The sequence below is a fragment of the Oreochromis niloticus genome, linkage group LG10 (assembly GCF_001858045.2).
Source record: "Oreochromis niloticus isolate F11D_XX linkage group LG10, O_niloticus_UMD_NMBU, whole genome shotgun sequence".
Lineage (NCBI taxonomy): Eukaryota > Metazoa > Chordata > Actinopteri > Cichliformes > Cichlidae > Oreochromis > Oreochromis niloticus.
The window spans coordinates 20,453,241-20,470,088 of NC_031975.2; the positions used below are offsets into that span (position 1 = coordinate 20,453,241).

The window sequence follows — 16,848 nt, forward strand, 5'->3', positions numbered from 1 at the left end:
ATTGAGTGAGCTTGAAGATAGTTTATAGAATGAAATTATACTGCATGTGGTCCATGAACTAAATATACGTTTACATGTCCATGAATATGCCTTTATGGAGCTTATAGTAACTTATGCGATCTGAGATCACACAGTGTTTGTGAGTTAGTAACAAACGACATCAGAGTAACCTGACTTTCCCTGAATATTTTCACAGTGAGCTCATGACATCCCAAACCACCCAAATTGTTTGGCCTCAGTTATTCATGTCTTTCAGTAAGATTAAAAAAAGATGTCTAGTTAATCTTTCTGTGCATGAAACAAAAGTAGTTTATATAGCTTTGCATGGCAGAGCCTCTTAGAAATGATTAGCTCCTTTCAATCCACATTGCTCTGGCCTGAGAACATTAACTCTTTGTAAAGGCTACTTGCCACATTTTATTATTATTATGTAGGCAACTTTTTAAACATTTGCCGCTTTTTACAGATAATTTTATTGAGTTTTTATTGCGTTTTAGCTTCAGTTTGCTTCCAGCTTGTGCCTCTTTTTCTTTCTTTCTTTTTTTTAAAAATGAAAACAATACAGGGAAATTCACTTTTCCACTGTTCCGCCATTAATGTGTTCTGACCAATAAGATATCGTGCATTCCCACCTCGCCCGCCTCCCACCACGTCTAATTGGCCACCTTGGTCCTCCGTTACCTTTCATCCGCTTCTCTCTCCAGGGAACAAGGTAAGCTGAGTGCGGACGGAGGAAAAGGAAAGCTCATTACCAGAGGTTGCGAGACATGCCAGCTAACCGTGTGCAAGTGAGCCGTCCTTGTTAGTTAGTTAGTTTGTGTAGCTATCACTGATAAACGAAGAGGAAACTCACTGAAGACAACAAACCAGGAGTAAAGCTACAGTTTGAGAACCGCGAAGGAAGCGGGAATCGGCAGGTACGTTGAGGGTAGTTTAGGGTGGCAGCAGGTGCATCCAGTATCGCCGTGCCTGCTCAGTTTCGTTTGTCAGCTGTCAACCTGTTGGTTTATTAGTGGAAATGTTCGCAGAATACCTGTATGACAGTGACACCTTTCAGTCAGACCTCTTGTTTATGTTGTATAAGTTGTTTTTCGTGTCTGTGGGAAGTTAAAGTGTCCACGAATAAGCAACTGGTCTCAGTTCAGTTTTATTACTGGGAGGTGAGGTTAATAGTAGGATCTGGTGGTATTTAGCAAAGCCCATCTAGGCTGCTTATATCGCTACTTATTTATTTTGTAATACTTAATAAATGTATTATATATGTATGTGTGTGTGTAAATTAGATGTAATCCTTAATCTATACCCTTAACCTTTAAAATGCCATAGTTTTCCTTAGTTTGTAATATGACGAGGTTTTATATGCGTTAATGTTAGCAGCTTCTTATTAATAGACATTATTATTACTGTTCATGAATGTTAGGTAACAGTGGGAGATAATAAGCAATATCTGAGTTGACAGCTGACTGATAAGCGTGTAATAGATACTGAGGACTGGAAAGAAACAAACCCAAACCCTAACTACTGTTATCACCACATTTAATTGCTGTGTTGTACCTTACTTACTCATGCTTTGGTTGTTGTTTGAAACAAATCAAAACAACAAAAAAAAAAACATAATACTGTCCTGCTCTAACCTCACCTCATTGCCTTAAATTGATACCTAGCGCTCAATTATGCACAAGGAGGGAGGGGTGGGGGTGGGGGTTTTAGCTAATGAGTGGACTATGTTTTATTTAAAGGGAAACTAGACACTGGTGTTTTGTGTTGGAGCTGAAACTGAAGCACTTAGGCTGTGAGGTTGGTCAGATGGTGGGAGCACACTGGCCTCTCTGTGTGCTGTTGTTGCCACTGCTGGAGGATGCCATGCTCGGGGCTGCTGACCTGGCTCAACCCCAGCTACATCTACAGAGCCTGACCTGACAGCAGCACGCACTCAGATATTTGGGTATAATTATGTAGGCGTAATGCATGCAGAGAGATGAGGGACTTAGCCCAGAGGTGCTTGGATAAACACCTGTTGATCCCAATCTGCAGCCACGGCATGCTAGCATGTGGCAATACAAATATTTGGTAATGGTTGCGTACAGGTGGCGGCTTGGACTGTAGCCTGAGTAAGTGTTGTTTGCAGGAAGTATAAAGAAGAAAGAAAGCCGGAAACCAAAGATGGAAGCAAATAGCAGAAGGGCAGCTTTATAAATGAGAGTAGGGTCACAAAGCCATGGGGTGTAAATGTAAACTTAGATTGGGTGTTGAAACCTGATCTCAGTCTCCCCCCCCCCTCTCTCTCCCTCTCTCTCTCTGTCTTTTTCTTTAGGGGAAACAAAAAGACAAGAAAAAAAACAAACCTGTAGTAAAGTATGTAATGTTGTAGGAATTCAATCCTGCATGTGGTGTGTTTTTGTTCGACCTGTAGGGGATGGTCGTTTTTATGTTTCTTTTTTTTCCTCGAGCGGTGGAAAATTACTCACACTGCAGCTGAACGTATGTAGTTTTGGATGTTTAAATTCTTTTTGTGACCTTTTATACAACCAACCACTGCGAGGTTGAAGCGACTGGCCTGGCTGTGGGCGTGAAGCTATAGTTCACATAGGTTTCAGATTATTTCTGTAGAAACGGAGGTTTTTGTGGTTGATCCAGATGAAATGGGATTACACAGAAAATCTCATTAAATTTCAGAGACAAAGCAGCTGAAAGCAACAGAAATCTTTAACACATTACTTAACAGTGTGGTAATTAAACCATTATCAGCCTCACTTTGAACTTTGCACGAGGCATCATAGTGAAATAATGGCATAAGATGTAACAGGAAGGTGTCTAAGTTGTAAATCAGTGAGAAGCCTGTTAGTTTCTGTTAGCCTTAAGTCGATTGTTTACATATATTACATCAAGTGCAGGCTTGATGTAATATACCTTTTGCTTTGAACCTGAACGCTGTGAGACTGATGTGTGAATGGCATTGTTGGTTCCGGGAAGATAAATGTATACCGTTGTGAAAGAAAAAAGTGATATCATGAATGAGTCATAGAATTAGGTGTTAGGTTCACTGGTGTCTTTTGATGCAAGGATTGACGCAGGCATGCTGTAATCAGCTATAAGAAAGAAGTTTGAGAGCATAGTAAGCAGTGATTTTTTTGGTCAGGAGGAACTTAAATATCACCATATTTTTTGCGAGAAATAAAGTAACCTGAGATTTTATTGGAAGTATGTCACAGGTAATACTGCAGATAAAATGTGTGTTTGATTTGTCAAAATAGATAAATGTGCCATATCGAACGAATTCACGTTTTCTCTCAGGGAGAATTTGATCCTTAACAAGTGTGTTTCATGACATGTTTTGGTAAGCTGAGGTGGCCCGGTGGTTTCTTTAGTTTCCATTTCAACATCCATGTCTTTGTGATCACAATAACGCAAACTGGTACCAATTATTTGACAATTCCAGGGTGGCTGCTTTCACCCCGTATAGAAGGATTTGTTTATCACAGAAGGAAAGATTTGGGAAAAGTGTAATCTGTGCAGTATCTCAAATTGTAGCCGTCCACGTCTGGCACGTAGTGACCAAGTATAAAAGTAGTGCGTCATTCATTTTAGAAATAAAATGAATGAGAATGTGTTTGTTTGAGGTAAAAGCAAAAATATGTTTTGTGACCAAAGTCCTCAGACACAATGTTATCAAGATTTTAGGGGTAATAAAGTCAGACTTTATAACCGTACAAACTGGACCACTAAAGTCTGACTTTATTACCCAGACTTTATATCTGACCTTATATCATCCAGAAAGAGGTTAGTCTTTCTTAAAGCGTGGGCACATTGTCGTGTTGATACTGTAACATATTAATTAAACCCTAGTTAGAGCTGATGTTAGGCGTTATAATGTTTAGTGGTCCAGTTTGTAAGGCTGTTGAAAGTCGTGCCCTTGGGAAGGTCGGTGTGATGATTGAGGAGAATTTTAGCGTGCCTCCGTGTTTTGTATACGTATTCAGATATGCTCACTTGCACTGCAGTGACTTTCAGTGAGGTCCTGATGAGGAAATCATGGCAGATCATTTGATTTTTCTTTTATAGTTACCTAAAGTAAGAGCACACGGGAGGAAGAGAAAAACCTGCTTGAGGGCGTACTCAAGCCCAAATTGCCCTACATGAGTAATGAGTAATAAACTAAACAAGGGAAGTCTGAAGGTGTTGTTATTAAGTTGCACCAGACGAGCTGAAAATGGAACATTCAGATACCAAGGTTAATGCATAACTGATGTTGACTTTTTTTTTTTTAAAGCATGTAATTATATGATAGACGCTTAGGTGAAAGTGTCCTTTTGCCTTCAGATGGTTTCTGTGATGTTGGGCAATATGAGGAAACTTAAGGACTCTTCATCATCATATACGTCATAGTTTTGGATACCCTTTCTCCTTGTTTTGTATTGAATAATTTTTTTTGTATAAAGGATATAACAATGGCAAAAATGATGGCTGATCACATGTAAGTCTTTATTTTAAATCATCACTGTCTATATGCATTCATACATAAAGATGAAGATCCTCTGAGCGCCCTTCACTTTGAACGTCATCTTCTCTCTCCTCATGCATGAATGGCGTTCCAGACATTTGAGGGGGTCCTTCATGCTCTGTGTTTGAGAAACAGGCAACGCTGTCCCGAACACCATCCACCAGACTTAAACAGATGGAACCTTTTCAGCTCTTTTTGCTTGCTTTTTTCCCCCTCCTTGTTTCCTGTCTGTTACTACAGGGCTCTATTCTGCAGGCAGTGACGGGCTTATTTACAATGGCTTTGACAACTCACTTGTCTGTAGTTGTGAGCTATGGTCAGATCCTCCTTCTTTTGTCAGAGGAGCAGAAAACCCCTTAAAGTCCTACATAATGGACAGACATGAAGAAGAAAAATGGCTGCCAGGGGTTATTACTGGCTAGGGCGAGACCCCCCTTTGGGGAAGCTGAAAAGTGTGTACGGTTATGTGTGTGCCTTCCTACTCTGGTGCTCTTACAGGACCACTCCTGCTCTATTGTTTGGACTTATAAGCCCCTCATTGTTATGTGGTAGTGTCATATGTCATGAGTGCATTGTGCATGTGTGTGGTAAAACATGTGAGTAACCTACTTGTATGGGCAGCCTTTAAAAATACATCCTGAATCTTTTTTTTCTGCTTTTTTTAGGAGCTGTGTAGATAGAATTGCAGCAGCACATTAGATAAAGGTCTTTTACACTCACAAAGTATTTACAGGTGCCCTGTGGGGTTGTCTTTTACAAAAACAAAATAAAGGGGCATTTTTTGTTGTTTCAAAGTTGTGTTGCAGATTTCTTCCTCTCTGTCTCTGGATCATTGCTGCATTTTTTTTAAAATGAAAACAATGAACCTGGTGATATATTGGACACTGGATGAATGTGCATCATTGTTAGTATACATGAGACAAATAAACACTAAAAAAGTGCTGACATGATGACACACAAGGGCAAAAACATCACTGGGTACTTTTAATTATAAGACATCGTGTTATTGCCTTTTCGAAAGTATATCCCCGGAGAACCTGGACTGTAAAAATATATCTTTTCTATACCATATCTTTTTCTTATCTTATTGATTTCTTGTTGCTTATCAAACAACAAATTCAGTGCCCTACACATTCCACTCTTTTTGAAATAACTTAAGATTTACATGTGATTAAATATGCAATTTTTGTTTCTTTCTGCATCATATGAAAGCAGATTGTTCTGTAAATATTTGAGCTCACCAGTTTAAATTCTGCAGAAATAGAGAAAATAATGCATTGCGTTATTTGTCAAGAACAACACATGCAGGAAATCCATCAGGACAAATCCAAATCCAGCACAGCGCTGGACTTAAATGCTGCACACTGATCACGGATTATTACTTTAAAGTTGTAAAATCTCTAATGAATCACACTGGGGATTATGCTATTGCTTTTTTCACTGTGGTTTTCACAGCGGTGAATTCAGTAAAAGGCAGGAAGGCGCACAGTCTGTGGGGTGTGTGCTTGGGTCTGTGCCGTGCCTGCAGGTCTGCTTTAGGGTCCTCTCAGGTTTCATAGCCCCTGATGAAAAGGTGTGGGTGAGGGGTTGTCAGTGAGACCTGAGCTGGCCAGGGACACATTAATGTGGCTGTGATATTGACTAATAAAAGAGGCCTTTACAGCTGTCCAACATGGCTGGAACTAACCGCTTGATGTCTTTTTTTTGTGTGTGGTTGTCCAGTCAGTGCTGACATAGCTTCAGCACGTTGCACACATCAAAATGATAAATTAGTGTGGGCTAAAGTGATTGTACAGTGGATTGTTTAGTTGACATTCTGCAATAGAATTATGATTTCAGTCATTTGTCATGCAAAAATAAGCCTCTCTGATGACAAAATTTATTGCTGTTCTCTGTTTCATACCAGTGTGAAATGAATATCTTTTTTTTTATGTTTAAAATACTCACGATTAAAGGAAAAATGAATATAATCGTGAGCTGCCCTTCTGAGGTAATTTAAGACAGATTTCTTTTTGATTTTTCTCTGCCAGAAATGGTCCTGTTTAACATTACATGCAATCTGTCTTATTCCTTTGGACCTTTCAGATTATTAATCTGCCATCCGACTAGAACAGGCCAAGCCACAAGACAAATATTAAAAAAACGCAACCAAGACATATAGTCAGTATGTAATAGTATATATAACAGCATTGTGAAAAAATACTGTTTTAAGTATTTTTCCATCTTGAATAGCTTTTTTTTTTTAGAGAAGACATTAATGTTCACCCCTGTAGTCACTTCAGTGTTTCTACATCACTCTATTTTTCTGTACCAGGTTACAAAGTCCAAATTGAGTCGCACTGTTTTCTAGTGAAGTTTAATCTCTGTGTGATTTGTTTTAAAGTCTTAAAACACCGTCCTCCTCCTTCTCTTTACCCCCTTTTTCATCCCCCACTTTGAGGTAGGAAACCTGCACTGCCACTAGCAACATGAGCCCATTGTAATCAGTACCCCTAAAATTAACCACGGTGGTAAACTTGGTGCTGAGAAACACTATAGAGATTAGGAATCGCTTGACTCCTGAGCATGATAATCAGCACTATTAGGTTACTGTATGTGTTTCAAAAGCAGGATAATTAGAAGTTAATACCAAGTATTTCACCTTGGCAGAGGCGTTGGTATAATGGGAGGCGTATGCAGAGGTGTGGGTGGCACTCTGTAATTATCAGGACATTAGACACACATTTGTTCTTTTGATACACCTTTGTCATGTGCTCTGTCAGTGAAACTACTTAGGCAAAGGTGGGACGAATGCAGAAAACTCAGTTCATGTCGCAACAAAGAACTACTGTACTCCAGATAAAATAATAACTCTGCTTTTAGTTGTTTCTTTTTCATTATATAGTTCTCTGCAGCATAAAGAAAACTTCTCAGAGCAAAAGCGCTTAGCCAAGATTACTTAGTTTGAGAGACTTATCAGCCTGTTGAGGGAAAAAATTCTTTGCTTGTGATTGCATTATGATGGGAAAGTGGGCTTTATACCAGCTGTCTATCTGGGGCTAGTAAGCAAAGTGCTGTGACTATAACTTCAGATGGATACTGTGGTACCATGTGGTTTAAAATTTTAGCCGAGACGCTTGGATTATTGTATAGACTTATCAGCTACATTTGTATTGATATAATTTGCTAACTGTAGATGTGTTTCTCTATATTTTTATTTGTTATTTGAAATGCCCAGGGACTGCAGATGGAAATTAGCTAGCAGCTAAATCTAGCACAATGCACCTCCTCTCTTAGGAGATTAATGTTTTGTTTGTTTGGACATGGTCTCTGACAAGTAAAGTGGAAAATGAAATGGTTCCTGGAAGGAGAGGAACAAGGTTCACAGATGTTTTATCGAACATGCGGTCAACCCAGCTAGTTGCGGGAACATCAAGCAGGCACTCCTTGCCTTTTGACTCACACAAAACTGGTAGACTCGGAGGTCAGGCTATGCGGCAGCCATCTTTCTCCACAAACGTCACCTGTCTTTCAGGTTTCAGAGTTGAGTGCCATAGTTGGCGACAAAACACACAGGCTTCAGGGTCAGTCAACGTTCTCCTGGTGTGGAGAGTCCCCAGGCAGAAGGAGGAAATGCCTCGTGCTGGGCCTTGTTACACAAAGAGAACTCACAGCCTCCTGAGGACAGGGGTCTACAGGAGATTTCGTCTTCTTCTTCTTCAGCCTACACACCAACTGAGTGGTGGCGTGATATTCTATACTGTATGTGTTGTACTGAGGGAAACTGTCACTGCAGTCATTTCAAAAAGATAAATGATCTACTTCAGTTATGCATCAAAACTGAGGAAGTAGGTATCACTGGAAGTGTTTGGTACTGGTTTGTTCACTATGTGGTCATGAAAAAATATGTGGAGCATGCTTAAAGCTGGGAATTAAGAATTAAAACAAAAATCTGTCATTAAGCTGCCCACTAGATTAGATGTACTTTGTGTGCGTGTAGAGTGGAAAGAGTGATTAGCAGGGGTGAGGAGGTCAACTTACGGCTTGCTAGATCTGTTGCAATAAAGTGTAGTACCATCTGATCATGGGTCAGCTTGAGCGTTTTAGTTTCTGTTCTTTCTGTTACAGATTGAGTAAATCTTTAGTTAGTCCACGTTATTTCTCCAGTGAGGATGTTTTATGAGTTTTGGGAATCAGCTTATAAGTTCAGCAATGACTGGTTTTGCAAAATCAACTACCTTGAGAGATGTGATCAAACCACTTGTTTGTTTTGTGTGCTTTTAGGCATTTTCAGTTAGCAAGTTAGTATTTTAGGAAGCAGAAAGTTTATTTAGTGTGGTGGCTAAATTGCTCTAATCTTGGTTTCTCTATACCTGCAATGTTTATGCACAAAAGTACTTCTTTAGATAAACAGGAATTTAAAGTCAGACACCAGATGGTTTCTGACAAGTAACTGTCAAACAGTGAGGTGGTTTCCAGTCATGTTTATGTTCCAGGCACTTTATTCACTCAATTACTAGAGCAGATGAAATGCATCCTTCTCAAAAGGAAATCTGCTGGAAACCCTCACTTGTTTTACATTTTAAGAGGAATGAGTAGGAGACATGAGTGTAAATAAAGAAGAAAGAGACTGAGTGACATTAGAGCCTGGGATGCCAAGGCTAACAAATTATAGAAATTAAAGGAATAGTAGATTAAAGGGATTAAAACAAGTGATTATGAAAAGAATAAGTTATCAATTTTTCTGTTTAACTACCTGATTAATTGACTGAGTTACTGCTTGCAGCTCTACCCGTTAGTCAGGCTCTGGTAAGGGGCCTTCACCTCTCCTTGGCTTAATCCGGTTGGTCTATCAGGGTGGGTAATCCTGATAATTTGCACTCATTGAGCGAAAACAAAAATGCGGAGAATGCTGGCCAATTTAATTTGCTCGATTTCATCTGCCATTTGGAGGGTGTTAAACTGAGCGGGGAGGTCACAGTGGCCAAGTGGACTCTAGATTAAACATCCGAATCTCCTTACTCAAAAATATGCTTTGGATCAGATCTGTTGTTGATTTCAGTGTCAAGTTGGAGGCAGAGGGAGAAGTGCATATTTACTGTTTGCCCTCACAGACTGCCTCTATCTGCCTTCCCGGTTGTTTTGCAATTCAAATCTCCTAATGCAACACTGAGCAAATTTTCCCTTGTTGTCCTTGATGAAGCTGCTGCTCTGTATCTGGACTGTCCTTTTCATGCTTCTAAAAGCATAGTGCCAGGTAAAAAGAGGGAGATTAGAGGCATGTCTGCTACTTTCATCATGCCACTTTAGATAGTGATCAAACAGTTTCTTATACGTTTTCCTTTTTTATCCTCATGTTTGTTTTCTGCTTTGTCTCCTTCCTTTCCAGACTTAATGTCACTGACATGCCCAGCAGCAAAAGCTCCATGCGTGAATGACTCCTGTTGTCAGTAAGCTTTTGCCACTGACTGCAGTGACTCTGCATTTATGTGCTCTTTGTTTAAAGGAATTCAACAAAAGCAGGACAAAAACATGTTATTCTACTGGCAGAGTTTATTGGTTAAATATTATTATTTTTTGTGCCTGTGACTGGATGCAGGTCTAATGGACCGACAGGTTGGGTGGAGCCTGTTAGGTAACCACACTAGGGCTGTAGCTGAATATTTGAATATTGAGGTTCGTTCTTTGCATCAGTGCATGGATGGAAGTTTCGGGATTTGCGGGTATCTTCTTCTTTTTTTCCTTGTTTTTTTATACATGTGGAGATACATGCAGTCTTAACTCTTATGCCTTGCTCTCATCACTGTGGCATGAAGCCACGATCGTTCTTCTTTACTTCATATCATAGTTACCAACTTAGTGACTTTTCATAGCGCTTTAGAAAAAAAAGCTATCAAAGGCCTTTCTCACCCCAGGCACGCCTCTCTCTTTTCCTTTGTACAATTTTGAAAGCTGCAACACCCAAAATAAGTGTGTGAAAGAAGAAAATTACAAGCATCCTGTTTTTTTTTTTACTTTCTCCCTGAGCGATCATTTCACTTGTCCATTTAGCCAAAATCACAGCACAGCCATTATCTTTATATAACATGTGTACAGCGATTTTTTTCTTTCCTTTTTTTTTGTGAGATCGCGGCGTAGTAAAAAAAATGTGACCCGAGCAGGAAACCCACATTTATATTTGTCAGCTGGACAAGCTTCAATAGAAGTGAATGGGGAAACGTGGTAAATATTTATTACTTGAGAAACTGCTGTTACAACAACTCGTGGGAACAGTTCTTGTTTTGGTGTGTTTGATTGACAATTGACAATCTTCCAAACTCGAGTTAGTGAGTGAGCAAAAACCTTTGTAGGTGTGCAGTAGTGTGCAGTGCCCTTCCTTGATGCCTGGATCTGAGCAATGAGGGAGTGTATTTACTGTTAGAGTCTGGAATGCAGGTTTTCCCTCAAAACCGGTCTCTGAAATGCTTCTGTTACTTTCTGTGTTCTACGACTGTCCATTCACTGCTGACAATTGCCTCACATTATATGGGTACAAGGGAGCACTAAGGCCAGACCAGGAATGCTGTTGTCTTGGAGTGGTCATTTAGTACTGTAACCTGACTTTAGCCACTCCAGGAGGTTGAACAATTATGAGAGGGGAAAACGCCCATTTCTACTTATGTCCTTGGAGTGTCTCAAAGGTAATAGGATAGTGTGTTGATGTGAAAATTTACGATCTGTGTGGCAGAAGATGGATGGGGATGAGATTTGGGATTTTCCATGACTGCAGTAACAAACCTTATAAACCTGAGGCTAGACCCATAGTACGTCCCTGTGTTGCTACTAAATGGCTGACGTGGTTCTTAGAAGAAGGGTTGGTAAATTCTGATTAATCAAATAACTAAATCTAAAGTGTGCTTGGTCTCAGCGCTAACACTCATAATTGGTGCTTAGGCATCTTTGCAAATATTCGCCATTGGCACATTGTTAACCTGGCACTTCTGCCCATGCATATTCCCTCAGTAGAGGATTAAATATTTAACGTCATTATGTAATCGGTATTGAAACTAAAACTTTGTCCTTATGATATAACAAAGCTTCACGATAGGCCTGTTTTTCCTGTCTGGAGGTGTCATGAGAACCTTTGGATTGCAAATTGAAATTAAGCCGCGCTGAGCACAGTGGATAGGAAAAAAGGGCAGTCCCTTCTCAACGTGTTTGTCTCAGAGTATGCCAGACATAGATGGTCTAAACTTATCTTTTAAATCAAATAGTGACCTCATTGCTTTGCTGAGGGCTCACAGTTCTGTGATCTTCCCTTATTCACTTTTGTATTCGACCAGGAAGTGTCCCGCAGGCTGTCTCTTATCAGATGTTCACATACTATCTACACAGGCCAACAGGTGACAGGTGAGCTCACTGCCAGTTTAATAGTATGAGTAATATTTAGATACAGCAGTTTAATTAACAACTTTTGTAAGAACCGTGTAGAAATTGAGAATTTCATCCAGTGGACACTAGAGCACAGGAGACGCCATTGCGAACTAACCATTAACATCACTGATAACTGAATTCTCAGAGTGGCCTGAGGTCGGGATGTGATCTAAAAGAAACGACAAGTAAAATTTGACAAGACCAGTGGGGTTTTGTGTAATGATTATAGCAGCCTGTTTGCTTTTACCTGCAGTACATGTTCTCGCTGCTTATCAAGCACATTCTTTTCCTTGTGCTTCTGCCAAGCTCCCAATCCAGCCAATCAGCCTGCGATAACGCACTAAGTGCCATGTCACCATAAAGGGTCAGGTGTTTGCCCCGCTGATCAATACTGTCATGAGTGTAAAGTCAGCTATAAGAAAAGAATCTACTTACGTTTGCTAATTGGCACTACACACACGTAGTAAAGCTGAGACTCATGGGAATGACCAGTATTTCGTTGTAAACCATAGCACTGGATTTAACTTTAAGGTAATCATGGTAGTTCACTTGAAGTCATTTAAAGGTAGCCCAGCTGGTAGCTGATGAGACATTTTGCTGACATCATGATGACTTGAGCACAACGTGTTAGAGATTAGATTTCATAATCAGGGTTTTTGCCCGAGTCCATTCTACAGAAGAACATCTGCACTTACCCTTATTAATAACTATATGAAATAAGTAGTATTTCTAATGCTCAATCTTTTAAAGTTTAATTATAGAAGCAGATATGCGAGTTAGGCTGAGGCTGCTGCTACATCTGACATGTTCTGCAGTAAGGATTACTTCAGGAATACAAACCTAAATTAACTGTAAGCTCCATGCTTTAAAATCAGAGTTAATTAGCTTCTTAATAAAGACCAGGAAACTGGGGTTACACTGATTTCCATTGTAAACCCTCAGAGAGAGGCAGACTGCAGCTGCTTTTGAAAAACCTGAGAACCAGGTCATATCATGTAGCCTTTGTGCTATAGAGAAGCCCATTAACAGCTTTACCCTGGGTTTACCAGCATCAATGCATTTTATGAGTAGTGTATTATATACTGTCTAGGTGCAGATGCATAGCATCTTGCATAAGGATTTCCAAGTCCTCTGCACTCTCTCTGTGATTACTTTTAGTTCTTGTTTTCTTGTTTACTTCTTTTATGTTGTTCATTAGTAACACATGTCCTCACGTGGTCTTTCCTGAAGATAGTATTTACTCTTATATTGGCATATATTCTTATATGCTCTTTTTGGTTTGAAGTTGGCGTTCATACCTTGTCCATGACATTGATAGTGTAAGAATAGGGATTGGTCTTACAAGAACAATACATGCTCTGTAAAGTCACTTTCTCTCCAGGAAGTCTCCACCTCTGTGAATTCACGTCCTCATGGTGAAGTCACGTGGTGTTGTAGCCCCAGCAGCAATGCCACCATGTGTGATTTCCAGTGTTTGTTATGTGTCTATAGTCAGACCACAGCTCATTATGTAACACGGCAGAGATGGTCACTGCCACCAGGCGACACTGAGCTCACTGGTAGAGAATGTCAGCTGAAGATGTGAAAGTGGTCAGTAAAACATGGCTACAGCGTTTCTGGGTTTTCGATACTCAATTTAAAGCTGTTTAGTATATATATCAGTATATGTGATCGTGTCAATATATGTGTGCATATCGTATACCGAAGATAGAAGCATGCATGTCTTAATAATAACTGTGGTGTATGTATTAGCACTGTGACTCTCGAATGTCAGATGTGAGTGTTTGTGTTTGATTTTGGGATGGAGAAAACAAAGCTGAAGGGAAACTGTGAGTCTTTTTTTCCCTGTTTTTCTACACTTTATAGATAGAACTTAATAAATAATGCATAATTAATAATAGTAAAAATAAACTAAATGGTACCCTGCTTGATGAGTTGAGCAACACGTAGTGCTTAAAGAAAAGACAGAGCTGAGCTGGATGAAGATCAAATGGAGCACATTATCCTCCCTGTTTAGACTGCTAACAGTGTCTTCAGTGACAGCTGAGAGATCAGGGCTGAGCTGTGAGGGCCGACACTCAGGACCCAAGAAGAATAGACAACTTTTTTCTTTAAAGATAACATTTTTCTGTAATGAAGGAGTCATTGAGACTTTCCCCACCTCTAACCAGGAAGTGGGTCATTTGTTATTGTGCTTTTTTGTGGTGTTTGTCTCAGCTTCCTGTAGGGACCAGTCTCCTCTTTCTCACTTGCTGTCGCCATGGCTCCCTTGTTGTTGATGGAATCACGCATTTACAATCGCTTTTTATCTGCTGCCCTGCAGTAGTGTCTTCTGAATATTCTGAATATCTTCTGAATATTGTAGAAATTAATTCCAACATATTCAAAGTGGCATGCCCAAACAAAGATTGTCGTCTGCTTAACTGTGATGAAGGTAGGGTCATAATTTTTAAATTGGCCTCATGGATGTGCAGTCGACACATCTGGAGTGTGATGCTGTCATGTCAATATGGAGCAAAATCTCTGCAGAATGTTTCTGCCACCTTTTTGAATCTGTGCCATGAAGACTTAAGGCGATTCTGAAGAAAAAAGGTGGTCCGACCTGGTAGTAGTATAGCACATCTAATAAAGTCTTTATGTAAATGATCAGATTATCTTATCAGGCCACTCGCCAACATTCAGTATATTGAGATATATTTGTAATAGGCTGTTTACTATCTTTTTACATCTGGATTTTGACCTAGGTCAGTATGTTCTCAGATTTTATTACACATACCAAAGACTGAAAAGGATATGGAGCCGAAAATTATGAATTTGCGCGGGCCATTTTTAGACTGAGGCCCCATGCAGACTCGCCTTCACACAAGTAAAACCCAATGGCCTGTAGGCTCGTACTATTCTAGTGCAGTGGAATTCCTACAGTATCCAGTTAAACTGACCATGACTAGATCACATTGCAAAGCCCTGGGGGGGTCTTTAATACAAAAGTAATTGTCTTCTCAGAGGCCAGTTGAGAATAGTTTATCATTCTTAGAGGCCTGTACTCATTTTTAAGCCAAGTGCTGTGAGGCACGATGCAGTTCCTGGTTAATCATTGACCAGGAAGGATACAAAATAACTTTGGTGCATGTTATTAATATACACATATTACCCTTGTTGGGTTTTCTGTGTGTCTCATCTTTGGCATTTATGTAAGCACAGTTTAACTAAAGGGATGTTAGTAATTTGCATCTATGCAAACACAAAAGGAGTGTCATAGTTGCACAAACATGCATTCAGTGTTTGGCGTTGCAAACATATTGCTTTCTTTTTTCTATACTTTTTTTTTGTTAAAACAATAACAACAACATGAAGTGGACTCAGTGTTGATATTGTCAAGTATTTAGGCCAGATCAGGGCAGGAATGCAGAGCTTATTAGAGTGTGACAGCTTGTCTTGGTCAGCTAGAGATTTTAGCCACTGATGTGAGCACTGCCCAGCAACAGTTTCACAGTTTCTCTCCCCAGCTCTCACTGTTTAATCATTGTGGTTCATACATATGTGTGTCTGACACACGCATACACAAAGAAGTACACTGCTGGTGCTAATGATAACGCTGCATGGCAAGCCCCTTTCCTTTTCCCGCAAACAGCCGCTTTGCTCTGTCAGAGCTCAACACACATCCACTTCCAGCTTTTCAAAAACGGCTTCCTCCCTGCTTCTGTTTGATTGAGGACAATAGAATGATGCCCTGTTGGTCCTCTGGGAGGCTCTTGTCCAGAAGTGAAGTCATGTTTCTAACTTTTATTTTAATTTGAGCTTGTGTTGACTCTCTTTTGCCTCCCTGGTAGTTAGGTTTTGTGGATTTCAGTGAAAGGGAATGTAGGTTAAAGCACTATGTGCATAGTCCACTGAGAGTAAGTGAAGAATATCATGGCTTGTAGTCTTGATGAAGGCCTTCATGAGCCAAAGAGTTCTTTGGTTTTCTAATTTTGCACATTGAGTCAAAGCTTTGCTCTGTGAGTCTTGGTCTGCTTCTCATCAACTTAAATATCTGTCATTTCTATTTGCTGTGGTTGAACTTTTCTCAGATGGAGTGAATGTTCTGCTCTGCAGGAAGGCTCCGCTCAGTGCTGCAGCTGATATATATCCAAACACAGTGGGAGTTGTGGGCAGTAGTGTCCACATACAGCCCCAGATTGGTTTTCAAACTGCCAATCTGGTGTGCCTTTCTTTTTGTTTTTGTCAAAAGGATCACAAATGTGTAATTAGTATAATCACCGAAGTCAGAAGAAAAAAAAATAATGATAATAATAAGATGTAATGATTTACTGTTTGTGATGGAAAAATCTTTTTCACCAACAGCAAGACAGCAGAGCATGGAAATCGCTTTCTGCAGTCCTTTATCACCCAAGTATCATACAAGTCACCTGGACTTAATTTTGTAATTTTGTAATTTGCAAAATAATTTGAATTTTCTTGCTAGCCTGAAATTGTTGATCAACTATGGTAATGTCAAGCTGATGGTAAAATCTTGGTGTAACTTCTTCCCTTGGTATATTAGTGCTGATGTGTTGATGCTCATCGTTCAGGAGAATACTGCAGCGACTTCCTGCGCCTTAACGGCAGGCATATATAAAAGTGACTGTGTGATGTTTTAGAGGTGGTGAGAGAAACAGCCAATGTGGCGGGCATACTGGCGCTTTTACAGTCATTTAAAGAGCGCTTGTAAAGTGGGGCCCACCACCGGGAGGGTCAACAGAAATCTTGACGTGTCTACAAAGGTTCAGAGGTTTTGTTGACTTTACAAAGATAAACTTTTTGAATATGGCTTAGCTATGAGCCATATCTGTTGTAGAAAGCTGTTAAGTTCATGACCGTGTTAAATAGGACTAATTTGCTGTGGATTCTGGGTAAACTAAGTCCTTTTTCAAAGTTAAAAACTATGCAGACACATGTCATTACTCTGCTTTGAG

General features: G+C 39.9%; 1 protein-coding gene across 3 annotated transcripts in view; it reads left to right on the forward strand.

The window, feature by feature from the left end:
- Positions 1 to 681: 681 nt before the first annotated feature.
- Positions 682 to 16,848, forward strand: part of shroom1 (shroom family member 1) — a 32,009-nt gene continuing 15,842 nt past the window's right edge. For all 3 annotated transcript variants that reach the window (XM_005452565.3, XM_005452568.3, XM_005452567.3), the window contains exon 1: positions 682 to 917. The gene's annotated coding sequence lies outside the window, so the exon portion shown is untranslated. The remainder of the gene's footprint in view (positions 918 to 16,848) is intronic.